Here is a 14,841-nt window from a genome sequence, read left to right as displayed (position 1 = left end):
AATAATTACCCTTGGATTATTTTAGAAAACTGACTTAAAATCAAATAAGGATAATTTTGTATTTTATTCGAACATAAGAATGGGTTAACTATAAGGGTGAACTGTGAAACTTATTTACTTGAAAACATACATTGGAATGAAAATTGAAACCCGACATTTAACTCAATAGTATGTTCTCAAAATCAAACAAAACTATGAAACCTACACTATGTTATCTATGTTTTGGGTTTGGGTTGACTAGAGTGTTGACCAATTTTAGGACATCTACTAGAGGCTTAGGAGTTTTGTGATTGTGGTATTATGCTCAACTGATCTTGATCTTTTAAACTCAACTATGGTAATGTGTTTGTATGTTATTTGATGAGTTTGTTTATATTCTTGGTTATTATTTTTAGTGTTATTATGGGATAATGGGATGAAAGTTATGACCTACTTGACTTAACCATTTGAGTCTTTGATCCATATTTTTGGGATACTTTTTGGTTGCTCGTAGAGAATTGATGAGTATTGTGATTTATCATTTGATGCTTTCTAGTCACTTGTATAGGACTGAGGTGATTTACTATGATTCTTTGATTTGTGATTTCATGAGCTTAGGGTAGATTATCTATATGTAATGTTAGGAAGTGACTTGCAATGGAGGTTGGGGCCCTAAGCGGTTGCTAGGGGAAGCCATTATAAGTTGTTTAATAAGTAAAAACACTACACTAAATGAGAGTAAAATGAACCTAATAAAAGTCTTTTTATGTTCTTGCTCATGCCTCGCATGCTAGTATAGACTAGGATGGGAGTAGAGAGAATGCTTGGTTGCAACCATGCATCATTAGTATGCCTTGTTAGTACAAGAGGATACTAATGCCACATAGGGTCACTAGGGGGCTAAGGTCTTGAGAGACTGCCAAGGTAACTCTAGTGTTGATTCATGTGATGACACTTGCCCGCTTACATAGTAGGTTCCCTACGTGTCTTTGTGTGCCTCTAGGTCTAGATGTCAATTTATCTTGGAACCTTTGAGTTAGATTACTTTTAGGATTTCCTAGACTTAGAGAGTATTTTTGATATTTTGATTGATAGCCTATTTGATACTTGAGACTATCTCATTAGCATGGTGGGATTGAGCCTTTTTCGGTTACCATAGAGTCAGGTGGTAGTGATTTTTACTCTTACCATTGAGATCCATTTGTTGATACCATGGCTAGAGTTTCATTGTCTACATTTCCTTTCATTCTATTCTTGCATATTGTGATGGATGGATTATATCTTTATGATGGATAGTTATATCTTTATGATGGATGGTTTCACTTATTGTATTGTACTTTGTTTTATGGATCCAAAAAGGATGATGTAATCTATTTTTATAAATGTATAATCTTTTAGCCTTTCATACCCTGTGACATGTATAGTAGATGATTGAGCATTTCAAATTTTATTACCAAGTGACATTTAGAACAAATGTATATTATTTAAATGGATTTTGGACTTTTAATTATTCTTTCATGTGGATGTGGTATTTATTAGACTTAGTATTAATTATATTTAAATGTGATTCAACATCTTGGGATCCTTAAGGAATGTAATCTATTTTGTTGCTTAATTATGATTGTATGTTATTGCTTCTACTACTTTGTGTTTGATGTGTATGTTATTCTTTCTTTAAAAAGAAAATATTTGCAAACTTAGTAAAACTTTAGGTTAATTCTTTTGAATCCCTTGGCGAGGCATTACATTTGGTATTAGAGCTTGAGTTTCTACATTGGGAGCTCTAGGTATATTGGAACACCAATAGTTGTTAACTAGTTGAACTAAAACTAAAAATTAAATTTTTATGTATATCTACTATAAACTAAAACTTGAACTAGTTGAATTGAAATAGAACTAAAACTTTTAGTTGTATATTTTCAAACTTGAACATTTAAACTTCAAAACTGAAATATACTTAAACCTAAATTAGGAAAAACTAAAAATTGAACTTATACTATTTTCAAAACATGTGTCTTTTATATATGCCTTACAATAGTAAGATTTATGGTTATTATAGCATCTTGTATCTTGGATATTATTGTAGGATGGTATTTGGGATGAGATCTTCTATTAGAGGCTGTAGCCTTGGCTATAGTAGAGGCAATGGATGAGGCAGAGCTATTAGTGTACATGAGTCTATCCATGACGACCCTATTTAGAAAGAGAATAGGGAAGAGCATGTCAATGACCATTAGGAAGAGAACCATAGTGAGTATCATGTTGACTCTAAGGAGGTTGATATGAGGCAAATGATGAAAACCATCATTAATCACCTACCCCCTATTCATGGTCAGGAAGGACATGAGCATAGACCTATGTCTAGGAGCCCTTAGAGGGATCGACATAGATCCATAGTAGTTGCTCAAATGAAGGACCTTTAGAGGTTCAAAGTGAAACCCTTTAATAGGCATGATTTAGGTTATGTGGCCAAGTAGTGGCTCATTTATCTTGACAAGATTTTTTTTATTCAAGACTTTGACAGTAATATCAAAGTGAGGTTTTCTATTACCAACTTGGAACTCTTTGGAGCCACTTGGTGGACTATCAAAGAGAAGAAGTTGGGCATAGATATGAACAATGTCACATGGGAGATATTCTTGGAAATTTTTTGTGAGTGATTCCTACTAGAAGAATGGAAGCAACAAAGAGAAGATGAGTTCCACAACCTAAGACAATTCACTATGACCATAGTAGAGTATGAGCACAAGTTCTATGAGCTCATGCCCTTTTTGGTAATTAGTGATAACCTAGCATAGTTGGCACAACATTTCATCAGAGACTTGAATAACCATTTAGTTGGGGGTGTTAAGGTGTTTGAGCCTAAAACCCTCAAAGATGCGGTACATTGAGCCATCCTTGTAGAGTTGAGTGTCAATCTAGAACATGGGGGTTTTTTGGGAGCACCTATAGCGTTAGGATCTAAGGAAAACCACAACTTAGGTGGAGATAGGAAGCCCCATTTTCCTAAGGGGAATAAAAATGAGTAGTAATAGCAGCAAAAGGGATCATACCCTCAGGCATAGAGTGGTGGGAGTGGTTCTAAATCTAACAACAATTGCGATGCACAACACAATAGGAAAAATCAATACACACAGCTTGCACAAAGCAACCAATCTTTTGCTAGTAGGGATAGCCACTAGTAGTAAAATACACCTCCTATAGGAAGGGGATCTAGTAGAGGCACAAGATTTTATTCTTGTGGGTAGATTAGACACATTGCAACCCACTATCCTCAATGTGCATCTCAATATTTAGGTTCTAGACCAACAACATCTTAGCCCATAGTCAGAGATGTAGGTAAAGCTCATAGGGTATTTTCCATAGTAGAACACCATTAGGCAGACCATCAAGGGACTATGGTTGAAACTATGAGAGCTATCCAAGGTACACCTCTCTCTATATTATTTGATTCAGGTGTCATAAACTCTTTTATTTCACTATCATTAGTTGCTAAGTGTAAGCTAGAAGCAGTTAAGCAAGATGTGGGTTGGAAAGTAGAACTAGCCTCAGGCACTAAGGTTTCCATAGATTCCATAGTTTAGAAGTGCAAGATAATCTTAGGAGGGTTTGTGGAAATAGTTGTTCGTCAGGTCATTCCTCTTGGCTCCTATGATTTGGTCTTAGGTATGAATTGGCTTGGCTCTCATAGAGCTAGTATAGATTGCAAGAAGAAGACCATAACGTATCAAGATGACCTAGGGAAGGATGTGGAGATTATAGGGATACCAAGGCCTATATTTCTATGAATTATTTCTACTATGCATTTGAAGTGGAGATTTTGTAAGGGATGTAAGGTATTTGCTGTTATGGTAAGTGAGATGGAAGAAGAAGACCCTATAGGAAAGAGTATGGACCACCCTATTCTACATGAATATGTAGATGTCTTTCTGAGTGAGATTCTAGGCATGCCCTCAAAGAGAGATATTGATTTCAGCATTGCCCTCACTCTAGGAGTGGAGCCTATTTCTAGAGCTCCTTATCATATGACCACTCAGGAATTGAGTGAGTTGTGCCTAAAACTTGAGGACCTTTTGGTCAAGTGTAGTATTAGACCAATTATATCACCATGGGGAGCTCTAGTGATCTTTGTGAAGAATGATGGTTCTTTGAAATTTTGTATTGACTATAGATAGCTAAACAAGGTGACAATAAAGAATAGATATCCTTTACCAAGGATCAATAATTTATTTGATCAGATTAAGGGAGCTACAGTATTCTCCAAGATTAATCTTAAGTCAAGATACCATTAGCTTTGAATTAAGGATGCTAATATTCATAAGACTACCTTCCAAACTCGCTATGGGCACTATGAGTTTATAGTAGTTCCTTTTGGGTTGATGAATGCTCCATCAGTTTTCATGTTTTTGATGAATGGAGTGTTCTATCCCTATCTTGACAGATTTGTACTTGTGTTCCTTGATGATATACTAATATATTCTAGATCCTAGAAGGAGCATGAGGAACATTTTCATTTGGTTTTTTAGTTCTTGAGAGATAATCAACTTTATGCCAACTTAGCAAAATGTGATTTCTTTCAATCTGAGATACAGTACTTAGGGCACATCATATCAAGTGAGGGTATCTCTATAGACCCTATGAAGGTTCAAGAAATGGTAGATTGGCCCACACCCATTACCATGTCAAAAATTCATATTTTCATGGGTCTAGCTAGTTATTATCATAGATTCATCCAAAACATCTCCAGAATAACACATTCTATCAATTCCCTTCAAAGGAAAGGAAATAAGTTTTTATGGATGGAGAAATGTGAGGAAGCATTTTGGAAGCTCAAGGAGGTTTTGACCAGTGTACCTATCTTATTAGTACTTGATCTAGTAAGTTATTTAAAGGTGTGTACAAATGCTTCCTTTGAGGGGAATGGAGCAGTCTTGATGCAGGATGGATAGGTGATTGCATATGAATTGCAAAAACTCAAGGATCACAAGTTGAATAATCCTATGCATGATCTTGAGTTAGCTATGGTAGTTCATGCCCTAGTGAGATGGAGACATTTCTTATTGGGACATTGATTTGAACTTCATAGTGATCATTGTAGTCTATAATACATATTTATCTAACCTAATCTGAATGTTGGGTAGAGGCGTTGGATGGAATTTCTATGTGAGTATGACTTCGAGGTGAAGTATATTCAGGGGAAGGAGAATGTAGTAGCTAATGCTTTAAGTCATAGGAGACACAAGAAATTATCTATGACTCTTAGTTTATATCTAAGGAGATAGATACTTCAGACATGCCCTTCAGATATTTGGTTTCAGGAGGTGAGTAGAGAGATAGATGCAAGGAGACTGTTGGAGGGTAGGTTTTTAGACTATGTTCTAGAGTTAGATGGCCTTTTGAGACATTTAGGAAGGATCTATGTACCACTAGTGGATGAGATTTAGACATTGATCCTATCAGAGGCTCATTGTACACCTTACTCAACACATCCAAGTGTCAAGAAGATGCATGCAAACTTGCAACTTCTATTCTATTGGTTAGGGATGAAGTGTGATATCACTAATTTTGTGGCTAGGTATCTTGAGTACCAGAGAGTCAAAGTAGAGTAGCAACATCTAGCAGGGCTTTTATAGCCAAATCTCATTCCTTCATAGAAGTGGGACATCATCTCTATGGATTACATAGTAGGATTACCTATGACTGCTCATTGACATGACGCTATCATGGTCACTATTGATTGATTGACTAAGATGGCACATTTTTCATAGATGAGGTCATCTTACACTAAAACTTCTATAGCTAATGTCTTCATGCATGAAATTGTGAGGCTACATGGTATTCCCTAGAAGATCATTTTAGATAGGGATCCTATGTTCACCTCTACATTTTGGACATTGTTGCCGCATGATCTTGGAGCATAGTTGAACTTCAGCTCAACATATCACCCAAAGATAGATGGGTAGATAGAGAGAGTGAATGAGGTTCTAGAGGATATGTTGAGGATGTATTTGATGGATAGATAGACTCTTTGGGAGGACTATCTCTACCTAGTAGAGTTTTCTTATAGAAACATATATCATAGTTCTATTGGATTGGCACCTTTTTAAGCCTTGTATGGTCATCCTTGTCTTACACCTTTGACTTGTGATATTCTTAAGGATTGCATCCTATTGGGTCTTAAGATTATTTGAGATATGGAGCAATAGGTTGTATGCATCTGAGAGTATGTGTCTACAACACAGGATAGGTAGAAAAAGTATGCTGATTCTCATAGGATGGATAAGCAGTTTGCTATGGGAGAGAAGGTTTTCTTGAGAGTGCATCCGTGGAAGAGTCCAATCTATTATGAAAAGGTTTTGAAGCTAGCACCTCACTTTGTAGGACCATTCAAGATTATTATGAGGATAGGTCCAGTTGCCTATCGTCTTGATTTTTCACCTAGTCTAGCTCGTGTTCATGATTTTTTCTATGTTTAGTACTTAGGTAGTATATTCTTGATGTGGTACATGTTCTTATTTGGATTGCATTTTAGGTAGAGGACAGGTAGTTGTCTTTGGAACCAATTTTCATTCTAGAGTAGTGGGATTTGACCCTTATGGGTCAAACCATAGAGTTGGTAAGGGTCCAATGAGACCCTACTGATGGTTCATCAGCTACATGGGATGATGCATCTGGCTTATGAAATTTATATCCCTACTTGTTTATAAGCTTCTAGGAGTAAGCCTAAGTCTGGGGGGTGGATATAGTGTGTGCCCCTAGTTTACATTTATGTTAGCATTGTCAAACTCTTTTAGGCCAGTTTTATGCTTGATTATTAGTAGCATTGTTTTGAGATTATCAGATATTGTTTCACATTTAGTTGATTATATGATGAGATTACTTGGTATTCTATACTTCATGTATGCATGATTATTATTACAGTGATTTTAGTTATTGATGATGATTAGTTAGATGGATTGTCACATGTGTTTTCTTGTTAATACTTACCCCATATTGCATTTTTATGGTGTGCGTGTATATTTTCTTTATGTATGGCATTTCAAATGTGGTTAAGGAAGGGAGTCATAGTCACCTACTAGTTGGGATCTACACAATGCACCACTTCTTGCCATTTTCTATTTAGCTTAGTATATATGTATTTGTACATTCATGAATTTTATGTAGATTGTAGGTATTGGGTATCGACTTCCTTGAATTTTCAGGACGAGTGTACCCTATCACATTATCTCAATGGTAAGAGAGCAAAGATAAATTCTTAAGTCTGAATCCTAACCTTTGAACCCTTTTGTCTTAGAAAAATTAGGATAAGTATCTGAGTTGATTACCTTCTGAATGTTTCGTATGACATTAATTCCCGATTATAACCCTTTAGTTTGAACTTGTATGTGTTTTTCTATGATGGGTTTTTATATTTTGTCCTATAAGTCTTTGGTAATTTTTCTATTAATTAAGTCAAATTAAATGATTTAATTTAATGAAAAATTGTTATGATATTTAATTAATTTGGAGGATTAATTAAATTAAAGATAACATTATAAGTTTAATTTTAGAATGTGATAATATTTATTTAAGTTAATAAAAAAATATCTAGGAGTCCATTTTTAAATAAGTGCTAAATATTATTATTACTTAAGTTAATAAATATTTTATCAATTAATGTTTCAAAAATAAATTAAAACATGTAAAGATATTAATTTATTAAAAGTTTAAGAGATTGCATAAAAGTGTGCATGAGATTAAAATTTAATAAATTAATAAAAAATAGAAGTCAAGTGGAATTAAATAAAGGTATTTTATATTTTAGTAAATGTGAATGAAAAGATAAAGAAAAGTTAATAAAGAGTTAAAGACTGTTAAGCAAGGAGTCCTCTTGGGTGATTGCACAATTAGTCCCCCAAATTTAGGAGAGAACTACTTATCAACAATAGAGGGTTCATTTTCAAAGGACCGTGAATTTTTGGAAGAAGGAATTTTCGGAAGAGAGAAGGTTTTGAGAGGAGAAAATTATCTCACAAATCTTTTTGGGCATAGCAAATCAGCATTAGAGTCTAGGTAGATTCTTGCGATTAATTTGCATAGTTAATTACACTATTTCTTTTCCTATCTTCTTCGTGACTATGAACTGTTTATATGATTTTGTTTGTGATGAGTATTTCAATTTGGAATTACTAGTATGCATGTTGATTTCTTCTACATACGTGGAGATTAAAATATCATTAGAATCCCATTTTCAGTAATCTTACAAATTGGAATTTAAGCTAGAAGGATTTTTAATTTAGAAATGAAAATTTTAGATTTAGAAATTTGAATGGTTGATTGTTTTTTTCTTATCAAACTAAAATTGCAAATGTTTATAAAAAAATAATATTTTAAAAACTTTATACAGGAGGGTTTTTAAAAAAAATAAAATTATATAATTTTTAAAATAAAATAAAACATAAAAGAATTAATTTTAATACAAAAAATTAATTAAAAATGGAAGGGGTGGGGAAACCCCATACCCCCCCTTACCTCCTCGCAGCTTGGTCGCTATTTGCATACACAGACCCTATTGCTACACGCAATGGTAGCTAGGTCTCCTGCTGCATGACTCAATTAAAAAGCCAGTGGGCTTTTACATACACTATCCTTTATATGTATATTAATTTATTATTTAAAAAAAAAATTGATTTATATAAAATTAATAGTATTAAATTTTAATTATTATTTATAATTAATTTTATTAATATTTTTTATTAATAGTTATTAATTTAATACATAATTAAATGACATTATTATAGTTATTATATATATAATTATTAGTTAATTTTATTATGATTAATTAATAATTGAGAATCGTTTAATTAAGCTTTAACTTTATTTAATTGTTATAATATTGATTTTAATAAGATCGTAGATTATTTTATTTAAAAATCAACAAGTATTATTTTAATAGTTTAAATGAATAATTACCCTTGGATTATTTTAGAAAATTGACTTAAAATCAAATAAGGGTAATTTTGTATTTTATTTGAAAATAAGAATGAGTTAATTGTAAGGGTGAACTGTGAAACTTATTTACTTAAAAACATACATTGAAACAAAAACTGAAACCTTACATTAACTCAATAGTATGTTCTCAAAATCAAACCAAACTATGAAACCTACACTATGTTATCTGTATGTTGTCTATGTTTTGGGTTTGGGTTGACTAGAGTGTTGACCAATTTTAGGACATCTACCAGAGGCTTGGGAATTTTGTGATTGTGGTATTATGCTCAACTGATCTTGATCTTTTAAACTCAACCATGGTAATGTGTTCATATGCTCTTTGATGAGTTTGTTTATATTGTTGGTTATTGTTTTTAGTGTTATTATGGAATAACGGGATGAAAGTTATGACCTACTTAACTTAATCATTTTGAGTCTTCGATCAGTATTTTTGGGATGCTTTCCATTTCTCATAGAGAACTAATGGGTATTGTGATTTATCTTTTGATAATTTCCAATCACTTGTATAGGATTGAGGTGATTTACTATGATTCTTTGATTTGAGATTTCATGAGGTTATGGTAGGTTATCTATATGTAATGTTAGAAAGTGGCTTGCAATGGAGGTCAGAGCCCTAAGCGGCTACTAGGGTAACCCATTGTAAGTTGTTTAATAAGTGAAAACACTACACTAAATGAGAGTAAAATAAACCTTATAAGAGTCTTTTTATGTTCTCACCCATGCCTCGAGTGCTAGTACAGACTAAGATGGGAGTAGAGAGAACGCTTGGTTGCAACCATGCATCATTAGTATGCCTTGTTAGTATGAGAGGATACTAGTGCCATATAGGGTCACTAGGGGGTAGAGGTCCTAAGAGACTGCCAAGATAACTCTAGCATTGATTCAAGTGATGACAGTTGCTTTCTTACATAGTAGATTTCCTACGTGTCTTTGTGTGCCTCTAGGTCTAGATATCAATTTATATTGGAACCTTTGAGTTAGATTACTTTTAGGGTTTCCTAGACTTAAAGAGTATTTTTGATATTTGGATTGATATCCTATTTGTGACTTGAGACTATCTCCTTAGCACAGTGGGAGTGGGCCCTTTTGGGTTACCACATGGTTGGGTGGTAGTGCTTTTTACTCTTACCATTGAAATCCGTCCGTTGATATTGTGGTTGGAGTTTCCTTGTCTATATTTCCTTTCATTCTATTCTTACGTATTATGATGGATGGATTATATCTTAATGATGGATAGTTATATCTTTATGATGGATGGTTTCACTTATTGTATTGTTCTTTGTTTCAAGGATCCAAAAAGGATGATGTAATCTATTTTTACAAAGGTATATTCTTTTAGCCTTTCATACCCTGTGACATGTACAGTGGATGATTAAGCATTCCAAATTTTATTGCCAAGTGGCATTTGGAACAAATGTATATTATTTAAATGGATTTTGGACTTTTAATTATTCTTTCATGTGGATGTGGTATTTTTTAGACTTAGTATTAATTATATTTAAATGTGATTCAATGACTTGGGATCCTTAAGGAATGTAATCTATTTTGTTGTTTAATTATGATTGTATGTTATTGCTTCTGCTACTTTATGTTTGATGTGTATGTTATTCTTTCTTTAAAAAAAAAGTTTGGCAAACTTACTAAAACTTTAGGTTAATTCTTTTGGATCCTTTGGTAGGGTGTTACATGGATTAGGTAGGATATAATGAATCTACCCCACATTCCATATCTCTTCTAGAAACTTATCCTTGAATCCTCTTTGAATTTGCCTAAAAATGGTTCACCTTGAATTCTTTGTCACTAGCTCATCAATCTTATCTTTCACTTGGGTCATACAATCCAAGAAACAAACTTGTAGGCTAAGATCCATTGAATTCATGATCTTTAAAATAATACAACAGCTCAGTATTATCTAGCTTCTGATGCTCAACACATACTACGTTTCTTAGCATCCCTTGTGAAATTAAATGGCATGAACTAAAGTTTATTGGTGCTTGACATCAACTAAAGTTTACTTTTAATCCACTATTCTACTTGGCATACACTAAAATATACTTTTACTCGGCTCCAACTAATTTTTAGCTCAGCTTGCACTAACTTTTCTCATCACCTACTATCCACTCGGTCAAGCTTTGCAGACAAACTTTGTGTAACTTGTTCTTCTAAACTTTCTTAGTGTAACCAATCTTTGTAACCTTAAGTAGATTATCAAGACATCATTGTATCACTACCTTGATTGATCCTTTTACTTCTTTACATAATCATAACTCAACCTTTCCTTTAGGTGCTATTGTTACATCTTTTGATCAAATCCTCTTCATCAATCAGCTAAGTGATAGTACTTAAATCATATAAGCAATTGTCTTACAAGCAAATAGCAAGTTTGACATTAGTGATAAAATCATGATTGAAACATGCAATATCCCTCTTTAACAATCTCTTTCAATCTATTATCAATAGTCTAATAGTAACTTTTTAATTGCCTTCTCTAACCCTCTCTAACCCCCCCACCCCCTCTCTCCATCTTGAGTAGTAAATTGTAGACCATAGAGTTGGTCTTTTTGGGCATGTTGACTTTGCCAACATTTCTAATTGTGCAGAAATCCATTGATGGGATGATAAAATGAAAATATGGTGGATTTATCTCACTCTCTAGTGGACTATTATATAACTATGGGGGTGACACAATCATGAACTCCATCATTTTCTATTTTGGGTTATATGTTATAAATATCCTACTCGATGCAAGTTCTTAAAAATGAGCCATGTCAAGTACATCCTTCTTCAATGCCTTATTATTTTATCTATTTATTTTTTAAGTTTTAAAATAATTTGTTACAAAATTATTGAATTCAAAATTTGGGTTTGCTAACATGATACAAAGTTTGAAAGGAGAAAGAGCAGTTACAACATTGTCCTTGTCTCCACCAATTCTCAAGATTGTAATAATTGCATTATGAGGATTAGAAATAACTTCACCCCTTCGTAATCCTACCCAACTACCACTAACAAGTGGATTTTTTGGATTTTCCTAAGGGTTTTTTCCTAAGGGAATTGTGATTGGCATTGTATTAATATCCATAACCTTTTTGCTTCTTTGCACTACATTGTTGGCTATGTTCAACTATAGTATTCACATCAAAATACAATTGTGATTTCCTTTTTATACCACTAGAACTACTCAAGCCATCCCCATTAGTGGTAGTTAGAATTGAAGCTGAGATAAACAATGTTGAAATGGGTTCACCTTTTTTAATGAACCTAATGGGTCATCTCCAATGACTAGTTTATGACAAGGTTTTGGTGGCTCTTCCATGGGAAGTAGATACTAAGGTCCTTAACCTATTTGACCCAATCCACTATCACCTAAGTAACCCATTTTTTCTAAATAGTTGTCCCTCTGCCATAAGTTTCCCTTATCTGCTAATTAATCACAACATATGGTTGAGGTGAAGGAAATGTACTAGTAGTAGTAGTTTGAGGAGTGGATTTAGTGGAACCAGTGTCGATGATAGTGGATGTAGGATCCTTAGAAACCTCATAGTGATTGTCTTCATCCTCAACATCATGATGTGCAACTACTACACTTAGATACTCATTATCCCATAATTTGCTAAATTTTTTATCATCATCCAAGTCATCAAAATTTGATGAGGTCTTAGGGTCATTGAGGTTCTTCCTCATTTCCAAAAAAAAATTAATTTTTCCTTGAGGCCAATGTGCAACTTCTCTATCTTTATTTATGGTGCCTAGAATATATTTTTCTACTTGGATGGGTTTTTTTTGGTGAAAATTGTAGGATATCATTGGCTAAAATTTTTCTTTCTATTTGTGAAATTCTTTAATTTGTGTTGACAATTACTCTATTAATTTTTTTTTTCATTGTAACATTTCTTCATCTCTTTTTTGATCACTTCCTAGAAGTCCATGTTTTTAAAATGTTCAAATCAAAGAGATAATCTCATGTTGACACTTTCTTGTGGAGTTCCCATTCTGCACAATATTTGTACCAATTAGGTTTAGTAGATCATACTGCCAGTGCCTGGAAACATCAAATTTAAAAAAGTATAAAAAAATCTTGTGCTACTTTGAATGCTTTTATTTCAAGTGTGAACCCTCCACATGAGAAAGGCAAGGAAGGAAATATTTTTTTTTTTTTGCTAACCATGAAACAATACATCTATTATTTCCATCTATTTTACATATTCAAATGCAAAATATCCTCTCTATAACATGTATTGGAAGTTTTTAGGGTTCTACCACTAAACTATAAAACCTTAATACAATGTACTCTTCCATAAAGTACTAGCCAAACAATTGAATTTGACTTCCTAGTTGAATGCATTATTTACAAGACATGGACAATCTAGGCATTGAAGTGCTATAATTTTATGATATAGGGGTTCCAAAAAGAAATATACAAAGTTCTTGTAGTCCCTTTAGTTAAAACTCATCCTTATCATAGGTGTGCATTCATTTATTATTTAATAAAAATTAAGCTTAATCTTGTTTGTTTCAAATATTTGATGATGTTTTTATAACATAAGATAGCACAAGTAGGTCATGTATCTAAATATATTCTATGAACCTATTTTAATCATTAATAATTGTTCTTAAATGCAATAAACAATGTGCTCAATAAAATAATATCTTTCTAGTTATTTTAGATGATGAATATTGAAAATCATTTCCACAATATTAGTACCCACTTTCTCATTACTTTCCAAACCCAAACACATTGATAGTAGGGTTATACTATCTTGAACCCATTTCAAAAAATATCAAATTCATAAGGTGGTTTATAATCATAAGCTAGATTGAATATGTTTACCAAGCCTTTGATATACAAATATTTTCTATCTATTTGTGAGTTCTCATATGTTTTTGCTAGTTTTTCTAGGTCAATATAGGTTGGGTTTTATGCTTCATACTGTAGGGCCAATAGACTATAAAATTTACTTTGTGTTATCGAAAAATTTCTTTCTATTTTCATCATAGTTTTTGACACAAACTATTACAAATTTTGGACAAGGGAATACTAAAGGTAACCCCATGCGAATCATTCTTGCAACCCATGTTGCAAATTTATTTACAAAGGACCCTGCCATGTTGTTCATTTAAACATATTTTGAATCCTTTTGTGGATTAATCCACTTATTTTTAGTTTCATATCCAATTTCCTTCATACTCCTTCCATAAATTATAGGATCACAAATATCATGGAACTCATTAGTGAAACCATGCATTTAAACTAATTTGTGCAAATCTAATATCGGTTTCCCTGTCCCCTAAATTTTAATTTATGTTTCACTTCCACTACCAGTGCCACTCTTCTTGTATACTTTCATCATCATTAAAAAATTTAAAGAAACATACATAGTCATAAATTACAATTTATAGGCATGATTAAAAATTAAACCCTTAATTGCAATTCTATCATTTTACTTTGCAAGTTAGCTAGCAACTAGAATGTAGACAATTTAGGTTTCCAATGCATGATTGATTTTGATGCAGGAACATCCAATGGTGTATGAAAATCCTATATCACCCAAAAATATGCTTATTGTTAGCTTTTATTTAATTTTTTTGTATTTCTGGATACCAATTTGGACCAAATAGAGATTCCAATTCTTATAGTTCCACTATTGGTTTTCTAGGTTAATATTTTTGATACAACAAGAATATGAGGGTATCCCTACTAGAGGTAATCTGGATCCCTAAAAATAAACCACACAATAGAAACACAATAATAAGGCAAAATCTGATACCAAATCACAACACTTTATTCATAAAATAACTGTTTACTTGCAATCTACCCAGCTATAAGGCCTTTTGAGTTACCACCAAATAGAAAAGAGATTACAAAAATAG

The sequence above is a fragment of the Cupressus sempervirens genome, chromosome 1 (assembly GCF_028749045.1).
Source record: "Cupressus sempervirens isolate cs-2001-9-10 chromosome 1, ASM2874904v1, whole genome shotgun sequence".
Taxonomy (NCBI): domain Eukaryota; kingdom Viridiplantae; phylum Streptophyta; class Pinopsida; order Cupressales; family Cupressaceae; genus Cupressus; species Cupressus sempervirens.
Note: the sequence above shows the minus strand (reverse complement) of the source record.